This window comes from Muscardinus avellanarius (genome assembly GCF_963383645.1).
Source record: "Muscardinus avellanarius genome assembly, chromosome: 3".
NCBI lineage: Eukaryota > Metazoa > Chordata > Mammalia > Rodentia > Gliridae > Muscardinus > Muscardinus avellanarius.
In genome coordinates, this window is record NC_137788.1 from 35,632,843 (window position 1) to 35,645,228 (window position 12,386).

At 49.9% G+C, this 12,386-nt stretch overlaps 1 protein-coding gene across 1 annotated transcript in view; it reads left to right on the top strand.

Moving 5' to 3' along the window:
* CCDC30 (coiled-coil domain containing 30) overlaps positions 1-12,386 on the top strand; it is a gene marked incomplete at both ends in the record, with an annotated part of 95,558 nt that overhangs the window by 65,412 nt on the left and 17,760 nt on the right. The gene's annotated exons all lie outside the window — the stretch shown is intronic.

The window sequence follows — 12,386 nt, forward strand, 5'->3', positions numbered from 1 at the left end:
TCACTGGAGCAACCTCTCGAGGTCTCCAACCCGACTTTCCTGTGTTTCCAGAGGTGCCATCCACAGGGCTTTTCGTGGGAAGATGTGGGGCCCAGTTCCATCCCGAGAGAAAGAAGGGAATTACCACTTCCTGAGCTCTGTTGGTATCTAACGTGTTTTCCTCTCAATATACTCTTCTCACCAAACTTCATCCTTTTTTTTTTTTTTTGCTTTATACTTTCCTCAGCCTGGGCCACCCTCTCCCCATTTCAAATCTTTATTTAATTCTCAGAGTAGGAGCCACCTCTTTAAGGAAACATCACACACACACACACACACACACACACACACACACACACACACACGTGCGCGCGCACACACACACATACACAATCAGTAAATAAAAATCCTGAGCCAGGCGTGGGGTGCATGCTTGTAATTCCAGTACTTGGGAGGCTGAGACAGGAGGATTGCAGGTTCAAAGCCAGCCTCAGCAACTAAGCCCTTGTTTCAAAATGAAAAATAAAAAAGGCTGGGAATGGTGAAATAAGCTTGTAATCTTGGTACTTGGGAGGCTGAGACAGGAGAATTGCAGGTTCAAGGCCAGCCTCTGCTGCTTAACAGGCCCTCTGCAACTTAGTGAGAATCTGTTTCAAAATAAAAGATAAAGAGCCGGGAGTGGTGGCACACGATTGTAATCCCAGGATTCGAGAGGCTGAGACTGGAGGATCAGGTTTGCAGACAGTCTCAGCTACTTAGTGAGGCCCTCTGCAACTCAGTGAGACCCGGTTTCAAAATAAAGAATAAAAAATAGGGCAGGGCCTGTAGCTCAGAGGTCGAATGCCCCTGGGTTCCACCCCCAGACCCGCAAAAAAATAAATAAATAAATAAATAAATCGGCTGGGCGTGGTGGCGCATGCTTGTAATCCCTGAGCTTGGGAGGTGGAGATAGGAGGATCACAGGTTCGAAGCCAGCCGCGCTGGCTTAAGAGACCCTGTTTCTAAATAAAAAGTATAAAAAAAATATAGGTCTGGGAGTGTAGCCCGGAGGTAGAAGGGCTTCCAGGAACCCCAGTACCACAAAAAATAAAAAATATATAAGTAAATAAATAAATAAATGATAAAAATAGGACTGGAGGTGTAGCTTGGAGAGGAAATGCCCCTGAGTTCAACCCCCAGTACCACAAAAGTAAATTAAAATAGGGCTGGGGATGTAGCTTGAGATCCAATGCCACTGAGTTTAAACCCCAGTAACACACACACACACACACACACACACACACACACACACTCACACACACACGAAATGAAAAATAAATAACTAAAACTGAAACAAAAAAACTTGAATGCCTTCATGTCATTTTATCTTCCTAATATTCTGTTTTTATTGAAGTACCATCTCTATATAACAAATGCAAAAAGTTTTAATATACAATTGATGAGTTTTGACAAATACATACACATACAACTGCCACCCAATCAAGGTACAGAAAGAGCATTTCCACTGCCTGTTAACATTCTCTCTCGCCCAGTTAGAGTCAGTCTGTATCTTCTGCTTCCTCCACCACCTCTAGGCAGCCACTGTTCTGAGGGTGTCCTCGCATGGACCAGCTACCCCTTTTTATTTTGAAATAAGGGCTCACTGGGTCATGGAGAGCTGGCTGGCTCAAGGGCTGTGTGTGTGTGTGGGGGGGGGTGTGTGTGGGGGTGTGTTTGTTTGTTTTCATTTGTATGTGTGTATGTGTGTGTGCATGTGCATTCTACTTCCAAGCTATACCCCCAACCCTATTTTTTATTCTTTATCTTGAAACAAGGTCTCACTAAGTATTTGAGGCTGGCTGCAAACCTGTGACCCTCTTATCTTAACCTTCCAAGAACTGAACATTCATTTGAATGAAGACAGTCAGCTGGGTGCACTGGTACATGCCTGTAACCTTAGTACTTGAGAGGCTGAGACACGAGGATCCTAGATTCACAGCCAGCCTCAGCAATTTAGCTTGACCCTCAGCAACTTAACAATGCCTTCTTTCAAAATAAAATGGTCTGGGGGTATGGCTAGGCGGTAGAATGTTCCTGGGTTCAATCCCCAGTGCCAAAGAAAACAAGACAGTGTTTAAACAAAAGATACTTATAAAATGATTAAAAGGAAGCTGGGCGTGGTGGCGCACACTTGTAATCCCAGCATTCCGGAGGCTGACACAGGAGGATCGAGGTTAGCAGACAACCTCAGCTACTTAGTGACGCCCTCTGCCACTTAGTGAGACCCTATTTCAAAATAAAGAATAAAAAAGAGGGCAGGGGGTGTAGCTCAGAGGTCAAATGCCCCTGGGTTCCATCTCCAGACCTGCAAAAAAAAAAAAAAAAAAAAAAAAAGAGAACAAAATAAAGAATAAAAATAGGGCTGGGGAATGTGGGGAATGTAGCTCTAAGGTAGAACGCCCCTGGGTTCCATCCCCAGTACTCCAAAAAATTTTTTAAAAAGACTAAAAGGGAAAACAATTTCACAATACTGATTGATAAGTAAAATAAAAAATTAAATGCAAGTAAAATAAAAATAAGTGAGTACGGCGGAGTGTGAAAAACACGAGAGGTCCGGTACACATGGCATGTAAAGTTTTAATGGCACGGCTCTCCCGGGGATCAGGGCGAGGCACCGTGGGGCCCGCGCGCCTGTCCGAAGCTAGAGGACGCGGGCTCTCCTTTTAAAGGCATGCATCTCGCGAGATGGGGGTTTACTCGCGGGAATGCCCAATTCTCGCGGGGGTTTCAGCCCCTCCCTTGCCCTGCAGAGGTCATGTGACACAAAGTCACATGAGTGCAGGACCCAACTTAACATTCCAGCCTTTTGATGGTAGGGATAATGGATGACGATTGGACCCTCTAGCTTCTTCCTGCTGTCAAGGGGCGTCGTCAGGGGCCCCAGGCCGGGAGGAGTTGGGAGTCCAGTCCCCCAGAAGGGGGTGCAGGTGGGTGCATAGCTGCAGTGCGAATTGGAGGTTACCCTGGACAGCTTAGTGATGTGCGCTTGAGGAGGCTTGAACAGGCAAGGGCTATTAAAGAAAAAAACAAATCATGAGATTGAGCAGGCGACCAAAAAGGAGACTGGCTTACTCAGTACCTGGAGAGCTACCCTGAGCTGGCAAAGAGGATGGAGGTTGAGGGATCCAGGAGCCGTCAGTCTTCAGCCAGGCTGAGTAGAGCCAGCGGCAGGGCCTGGTCTGGAAAGGTGCTCCCCCTGTGTTGAGGCACCTGGGGCTCAACCTTTTCCTAGGGCACTATTCCAGTGGCCCTCCTGGCCACACGCCGGACACAGTCTGATTGGTGGGCGTGGCTTCGCCCCACTTCAGGCAGGCTCCTGGAGGTAGTTGTTGTTGCAGTCCTCCACACCTAGGTGGCGCTCCAGGGGGCTGAGCCGCCACCGCCAGCCAAAGGGCAGCTACCAGGGATCTGCTTTTTGGCAAAGTCAAGAGTGTACGCTCCATCTCCGCCTGTTTCTCTCTGGAATTAAAACTTAGATGCCATGTTAAGGTTCTGTCAGCTGCGACGGACCTATACTCACAAAGAGCACGTCCCGAGACGGGTGACCAGCAAGAATGGCAACGCGGACTCCTCACGGGCAGACAGAGAGTGTCGCCCCAGCCCCGGCCTGTCGTTTCCCGCAGCACCTAGGGCGCACCCGAGCGGGCCACCCAGCAAAATTGCAGTCTGGCGCAGGCCAAGATGGTGACTGTGACATCACCAGGCAGTGACTACGCGCCATCACAAAATGGCAGCTGGCGGGAAAATAAATGGAAGCTTATGGGGGAGAGCATTTGGAGGGATACCAGACCGCTTATAAAAGTTCCTAACTATTCCTGGGCCACCGCAACCTATTTCCCAACTCGTATCAAGGCAGACAGGCTCTCAGGGCATCCGCTAGTATAAAGGTTCGACTCCCCATAATTGGTTCGCGGGCGGAAACGAAGAACAGGAAATGGGCGTCCCCGATTTCCCTGCTCAATCGTACGGAAACGGAGGTTAAGAGATAGGGAAGAACGTCTTCATTCCTTCTCAAAACCGGAGGATGACCTGGTCATCCGCAGCGTGGTCCCAGTGGACCATGGGACAATGGGTCACCAAGCGCTTGGATTTTTGGGTCCCAGTGGACCGGAAGACCCAAGTCCGGAACCCGCTAACCAAGGGAAGGAGGCAGTTTACCGGAGTGAAGTGTTGCCAGCCAGCGCTGGCTGCGACAGAAGCGCTGAGAAGCTGCTGGGAGCGTGGTGGAGCTGGGGCGCGTGGATGCCGGTGGCTGGTGTGGACGGCACTGGCGGCTGGCGCAGGTGGGATCAGTGGGGGTGCGCAGGCGGCATGGCTTGCCGGGCAGGCGGCGTGGAGACAAAATGGCTTCCAGGCACGCGCCAGACGCTGAGGCTGGGCCCCGAGGAGCACCGCCAGTGAGCCTGGCTCGGGGCGGGTGGGGCAAACCGGCCAGAGGTCCCGGCGGTGACCGGAGAACCAAGCTGGAACGGTGCTTTAGGAGGTCCAAGCGGCAGGCAGAGGTCCTGGCCTGTGCAGGCAGTTGGCAGGCAGAGCAAGTGCCAAGCTGCCTGGCTCGGGCCGGAAAGATGGCCGCCGACTCCTAGGATTGGTTAGGAGTGGAAAGTGGGAGGGATTAAAGATTGTGAGGCCTCCAGTGAGGCCATGAGGTGGGAGGGGTTAAAGATGGCGAGGCCTCCAGTGAGGCCATGAGGTGGGAGGGGTTAAGGATGGCGAGGCCTCCAGTGAGGCCATGAGGTGGGAGGGGTTAAGGATGGCGAGGCCTCCAGTGAGGCCATGAGGTGGGAGGGGTTAAGGATGGCGAGGCCTCCAGTGAGGCCATGAGGTGGGAGGGGTTAAGGATGGCGAGGCCTCCAGTGAGGCCATGAGGTGGGAGGGGTTAAGGATGGCGAGGCCTCCAGTGAGGCCATGAGGTGGGAGGGGTTAAGGATGGCGAGGCCTCCAGTGAGGCCATGGGTGGGAGGGGTTAAAGATGGTGGGGCCAAGATGGCGGCCCCCCAGTGATTCCATGTGTCCAAGCTGGCGGGCCAAAGCTGGCGACCCCCCCCCCCCAGTAATTCCATGTGGCTGCTTACCGGAATGGCCAGGCCCAGGCAGCAGGGGTGGGCAGGCACAGGGTGAAGGGCACCAGGGCACGAGTCCGAGTGGAGGAACCAGCTGGAGCGCGGGCTGGACTTGGCGGGCTGGGGGCTGTTTAGCAGAGTGGCGGCCACCTAGATGGAGGAGGCAGGCGGCCCCGGCAGGCGGGTTTAAGCAACGCCAGGCGCGGAGAAGACATAGGCGCGCGGTGTGGCGCAGTCCGTGGGCGGCGCGGTCCCATTCCAGCGGCGGGCAGCGTGGGCAGGCGGGAACGGCGGTTTTAGGAGGTCCAAGCGGCAGGCAGGAGCAGAGCAGGTGCCAGCATCACCCAAGGAGCCTGGCTCCGGGCGGGTGGAACTGGCGGCCGGCGGAGCCTGCACGCCCTGGCAGTGGTGGCTGCGGCCGCAGTGGCATTGGAAGATTGCCATCGGCACTCCAGAAGAGAGCACGTGGGCAGGAAAAGATGGCCACTGGCTCTCAGCAGAGCGCAGGGCTGGAATGATGGCCGCAGACTCTCAGCAGAGTGCGGGGCCGAAAAGATGGCCGCGAGCTCTCAGCAGAGCTCGGGGCTGGAAAGATGGCCGTGAGCTCTCAGCAGAGCTCGGGGCTGGAAAGATGGCCGCGGACTCTCAGCAGAGCCCGGGGCAGGAAGAAGGCCGCCGGCTCTCCCGGAGAGCGCGGGGCTGGGGAAGAAGGCTTACGGTCCGGGCAGGCACGGGGCGGCAGCGGCGGCAGTGGTGGGAGCAACGCCTGCAAGCGGAGCGCTGGTGTGGGACCTCACAGTCGAGCTGCTGGAGGGTCGGAGAGTCCGGGGCTCAAAAAGAGAGTAAAAAGAAAAAGAGAAAACAGAAAAAAAAAAGGAAAAAAATGGGGAGGGACCCAAGAGTTCTCCCGGTTCGGCACCAAATGATAAGTAAAATAAAAAATTAAATGCGAGTAAAATAAAAATAAGTGAGTACGGTGGAGTGTGAAAAACACGAGAGAGGTCCGGTACACATGGCATGTAAAGTTTTAATGGCACGGCTCTCCCGGGGATCAGGGCAAGGCACAGTGGGGCCCGCGCGCCTGTCCGAAGCTAGAGGACGCGGGCTCTCCTTTTAAAGGCATGCATCTCGCGAGATGGGGGTTTACTCGCGGGAATGCCCAATTCTCGCGGGGGTTTCAGCCCCTCCCTTGCCCTGCAGAGGTCATGTGACACAAAGTCACATGAGTGCAGGACCCAACTTAACACTGATCCTATTAGAAGTTAGATGTTCCCCCCAAATATTCTATAATTTATCTTCTTGCTTTTTTATTTTTTTTTTTAGCACTTAGGATTGAATCCACATTGTGACTCTGAGCTACACCCCCAGCCTTTTTATTTTTAATATGGAAAGGTATCCCACTAAATTGCTGAGATTTGTTATGGTTGTAAATGGTGCTGTGGGCTCTTTTCCTTTATTCAACTAAAGTTTGTTGAACAGGAAAATTAAAACTGATAGGCAGCTTGGGGCAGCTTTAACAAGTCTTTATTACGAAATCAGTAGGAAATAGAGAAGAGAAGAAAAGGAAAAAGCGGCATGCTGGCACGCACGCTGGGGAGCCGGAAAATGGAACTCTCTCCCTTTTGGGACCCCAGCCCTTAAATACATTTTGTATTGGCATCTTTTTATCAGCTTATAAGTAACTTATTTTTTATGCAGGTGGTGCCTCTTTGCCTCTGGACAGTGTGCTTACTAAGTGCAGGGGCCAATAATCTCCCTGGCTTCTGCCTCTATTGTATTGGGCAGTATTGGTTGCTCATCAACCACGGGTGCTTTGAAGCAGCACAGAGTTTACCTTTCCTATACCCAGGCCAGGTCACAGAGGAGAGGAGGTAAACAGAGGCGCTGATTGCCTCTGTGTATTTTGTAATCCCAGCATTTGGGAGGCTGAAACAGGAAGATGGTGATTCACGGACAGCTTCAGCTAATACTTAGTGAGGCCCTTTGCCACTCAGTGAGACTCTGTTTCAAAATAAAAAATAAAAAAATAGGGCTGAGCGTGTAGCTCCGAGGTAGAATGCTCCAGGGTTCCATCCTGACAGTGCAGACAGGCAGTCCAGGAGTGGCATGTGGCTCCATGCGTCAGATGCCTGGACTGCAACTTAGTGAGACCCTGTTCAAAATAAAGAATACAAAACAGGGCTAAGGGTGTAGCTCAAAGGTAGAATGTCCCTGGGCTGAATCCCCAGTACCCCCCCCCGGCCCCCCACACACAGCCTCAAAGGAGGAGACATTTCTCTCTTACCTAACAGTACAGATGGGCGGTTGAGGAACGGCACGTGGCCCATACGTCAGGCGCCTGGGCTGTTGCTGTCTTGTTGCTCCACCGTCTTTAACCTATGGCTCTTATCCACAGAGTTCAAGGCAGCTCACTGCTCTCTCCATGGTCCAGTCAGTGAGAAGGAAGAAAGGGAAAGGCTAGGCTCTCCATCTTCCTTTGTGGCTCAATGTTTCCTGGCATACTCTGCTAGCCAGTACTTACTTGCCTGGCTTCATCTAGCTGCAGAGGAAGTCTGTATATTTCTACACTGGGCGACCAGTGCCCAGCCCAAGACCAGGAGGTCTGTAATAGGACGAGGAATTGAACTGAGGATAGCCCCAGCAGCCCGTCACTGGCACATCCTCCACCAAGCTGTATCTGTCCTGGTATGCATGCCTCTGGCCTCCAGAATCCAAACTTCTCAGCTTGGTATCTGTCTAGGGGCTAAAGTAATCTTCTTAGGGAAAAATTCATGGGTGATTCTTTGTTGTTTTGTTTTTGTAATTTTTTTTTCTTTTTTTTGGTACTGGAGATTGAACCCAGGGGCATTCTATCTCTGAGCTATACCCCCAGCCCTATGTATTTATTATTTTATTTTATTGTGTGATACTAGGGATTGAACCCAGGGGCATTTTACCTCTGAGCTACACCTTCAACCCTATTTTATTTTTTTATTTGGAATCATGGTCCTACTAAATTGCTGAGGCCCTTGCTAAGTTGCTGAGGCTGGCCTTAAACTTAAAATACTTCTGCCTTAGCTTCCCAAGGAGTGGAATTACAGGCATTTACTACGCCCAGCTCAAAACACACACACACACATAGCTGGGCGTGGTGGCGCATGCTTGTAATCCCCGCACTTGGGAGGCTGAGACAGGAGGATTGCATGGGTTCGAAGCCAGCCTCGGCTACTTAGTGAGGCTTTCAACAACTTAGTGAGACCCTGTTTCCAAATAAAATATAAAATAGGTCTGGGAGTATAGCCCGGAGGTAGAAAGCCTCTGGGTTCCACCCCCAGTACCACCAAAAACAAAACACACACACACACACACACACACACACACACACAATGGGGGTTGGGGGGATCTAAGTTAGTTTCTGTAATTCTTCCCCCCCACCCCCCCAGTACTGGGATCCAGGGGGCATTCTGCCTCTGAGCTACACCCCTGGCCCTATTTTTTATTCTTTATTTTGAAACAGGGTCTCACTAAGTTGCAAATGGCCTCATTAAGTAGCTGAGGCTGTCTGTGAACCTCGATCCTCCCATCTCAGCCTCCCAAGTGCTGGGATCACAAGCTTGTACCACCACGCCGGGCTTAGTTCCTGTAATTCTTGAGACAAACATATTACTTTTCTGCAAGTTAAACATCATAACAGTTTACATACTTTGTGGTGTTTGATGCACAGGATAAAGACTGAGGAGGGATGCCATGCATTCTGGTGTTATCTGAAGGCCACCAGATGTTGTAGGCCCTGTGAATATAAAGATCACTTACCCTTTGATCTTGATCATTTAGGTGCAGCTTTTCTTTAGAACTTAGAATGTCAGACAAAGGGAGGGGAAGCAACTCTACAAAAGACAACTCTAGCTTGGGATGTTGGCACACACTGATAATCCCAGTATTTGGGAGGTTGAGACAGGAGGATCATAGGTTCAAGGACAGTCTCAGCAAGTAGTGAGACTCTCATCAACCTAACAAGACCCTGTTTCGAAATAAAAATAAGATAGGGCTGGGGGCACGTATCTTGGAGGTAGAATGCCTCTGAGTTCCATCTCCAGTAACACACACACACACACCCACACACACACGCATGGACACACCCACACAGGTACGCACACGCAAAGACAGCTCCTAAAGAAGTGGCCCCAGTAACTTCTCTCTGTGCTGGGAGTCCCCAGTGCTCCTGAACTCTGTGATGCTATTTATTCATGGCTAGGGTTTATTGTAGCAGATAGATTGAAATCAAAGGAAAAGGCATGGAGGGCGTTCAGGAAGGACAAATGCAAGCGGGCTTCCGGTCGGCTTTCTCCCAGAGGGCTCTCCAGACAGAGCGTTGCTCCAGCGGGGCAGTGTGACGGCACCGACTATTTCCAAACAAAAGCCAACATGGTGGTTCTGTCGGGATATATGGAGGCAAAGAAAACAGGACTCAACAGCAGGGAACAGGCTTTATTTAGGAATAAAACCTGGAAGGAGGCATCTGACTGGAGAAAGAGCCCACAAGTCAGACAGCCCACTTCCTTACAGGATAGGGGCCTTTTATGGGGCAAGGGAGAGGGGGTACAGAGTAGTCCTGTAAGCCGCTGGCTGGTATGCTAGTGGCCATGTCTTACGGGGCAGGGCAATGGTCGGGGGCATTTCTCTTTCTTTGTTCCTTTGTTCTCAGTCCTCCTCCAGCTTGACCTCATGGCCAGAATACAATCAGACCTCACAGTGCCCACAGGTACACCTGTAGTCCTAGCTACTCAGGACACTGAGGCAGGAGGATTGCTTGAGTGTATGCATTTGAGACTGTCCATCCGGACAACATAGTGAGACCCCCATCTCAAAAAAAGAGTATTCCCAACCAGAGGTCACACGAGCCTTAGAGACCAGGAATTGGGGATGAGGAGGTCATTTAGACACAGAGAAACTGACCTTAACTACTCCACCACCAACCCCTGCCCCCTGTGCCTTACAGCCCTAAGCAAACAAAAATGCATTCCCGGAAATTCCATTGTTAACATAAACTATCTGCCAAGGCCCAAGGCCTCAGGTATACAAAGACATTCTTGCCAGGCAGGATGTTCCACGGGTTCAGAGCTGTTTCCCAGGAGCCCGTGGCCAGCCCTTTCTTTGGAACGTGCAGGGTTTGAACACCCTGATCCCACTGAGTGAACTCTACCGCACATACTACATCTGGTTTGTAGACTGACAAGACAGTCTCATGGTTTTGCTTTAAGTTACATGAAGCCAGGCGTAGTGGTGCACGCTTGTAATCCCAGCATTTGGGAGGCTAAGACCTGAGGATCACGGTTCATGGGCAGTTTCAGCTACTTAGTGAGGCCCTTTGCAACTCAGTGAGACCCTATTTTAAAAATAAAGAATAAAAAATAGGACTGGGGTATAGCTCAGAGGTAGAATGCCCCTGGGTTCCATCCCTAGTACCGCAAAAAAATAAAGTTACATGAAATGTCTCATGAAAAGCCTAGAGCACACACTGGTAGCCTTCTTTGTGTGTCTCAGAGCCCAGGCAAGATCAGATAGTTATATGAAAATGCTCAGCATCACAGGTCTGAGTGATGGCCCCCAAGTAGTGCCTGCGGTGGCAAAGATCATTCCTTCAATGCTTTTTTGTGTTTGTTTGTTTGTTTGGGTTAGAAAGATAAATGCCTGTAATCCCAGTACTTGGGAGGCTGAGACAGGAGGATGACAGGGTTCAGTGACAGCCTCAGCAGGTAGTGAGACTCATCAACTTAGTGAGACCCTGTTTCAAAATAAAAATAAATAGAGCTGGGTGTGGTGGTGCATGTTTGTAATCACAGTACTTGGGAGGCTAAGACAGGAGGATCGTAGTTTACTTATTGAGGCCTTTGGCAATTTAGTGAGGCCCTCTACAACTTAGTGAGACCCCATTTCAAAATAAAGAATAAAAATTGGCCTGGGGTAGAGCTCGGAGGTAGAATAGGTTCAATCCCCAGCACTACTAAATAAATAAACAAACAAATAAATAAATAAATAAATAAATAAAATAGGGGTAAGAGGGTAGCTCAGAGGCAGAATGCCCCTAAATTCAATCCCCAGTACCAGAAGAAAAAAAAAGGTGTTATCTAAATTTCTAGGCATTCAGGGAAGTTAGGGGCTATAATTAGGGGCTCTTTCTTCTTTGTGTGTGTGTGTGTGTGTGTGCGCGCGCGCGCGCGTGCGTGCATGTCCTTAGGAAAACCTAGGTTAGGAGAGTCTAGGTTAGGAACACTGGTCCAGAGCAATTTTGGTGCCAGGGACTGAAGCCAGGGCCTTGTGCACACTAATGACTCCATTTTTACATTTAGTCCAGTCTGTTACTGCCTAGTATAGAAGCTGAGTCTAAAACATTGGCATTTATTTAGCAGCTTGGAACTGAAACGGCTTAACTTTTAATTTGAAGAAGCACTTGCTTGGGTAACAATATTGTTACTTGGAAAGCACTGTCATTCTCCAAGAGCTTTGCTCAGAGAGACTGTGGAGGCTTTCATCTGTTTTGTGTTGCTGTTGTTTACTCTGATTGGTTGTTAAAGTCACCAGAAAGAATAACTTAGATTTTTTGTTTGGCTGGTCTTTTAACAGCTTTATTGAGATATAATTTGCCACACAACTCCATGGCTTTCAGTTTACCATCCATTGGCCACAACAGATTTTAAAACACTTTATCAGTTCAAAAAGAAACATTGTGAGTTGGGCATGGTGACACAGGTTTGTAATCCCAGCATCCAGGAGGCTGAGACAGAAGGATCTGGTTTGCAGGTTTGCAGACATCCTCAGTTACTTAGTGAGGTCTTCTGCAACTCAGGGCGACCCTGTTTCAAAATAAAGAATAAAAAATATAGGGCTGGGGATGCAGCTCAGAGGTAGAATGCCCCTGGGTTCCAACCCAAGTACCAAAACCAAAACAAACACACCACACTGTATCTTACCCCTGATTTCTCTTCCTGACTAAGCCCTGGGCAATCACTAGCCCTCCCTCCCTCTCCTTTCTCTTTATTTATTTATTTATTTATTTATTTATTTATTTATTTATTTATTTATTGGTGTTACTAGGGGTAGAACCCAGGGCCCTTTCTACCTCTGGGCTATACTCACTAAGTTGCTGAGAGCCTCACTAAGTAGCTGAGGCTGGCTTTGAACCTGTGCGATCCTCCTGCCTCAGCCTCCCAAGCGCTGGGATTATAAGCATGTGCCACCACTCCCGGGTGGAACCCAGAGGCTTTCTACCTCTGGGCTATACTCCCAGACCTTTTTTTTATATTTTATTTGGAAATGGGGTCTCAC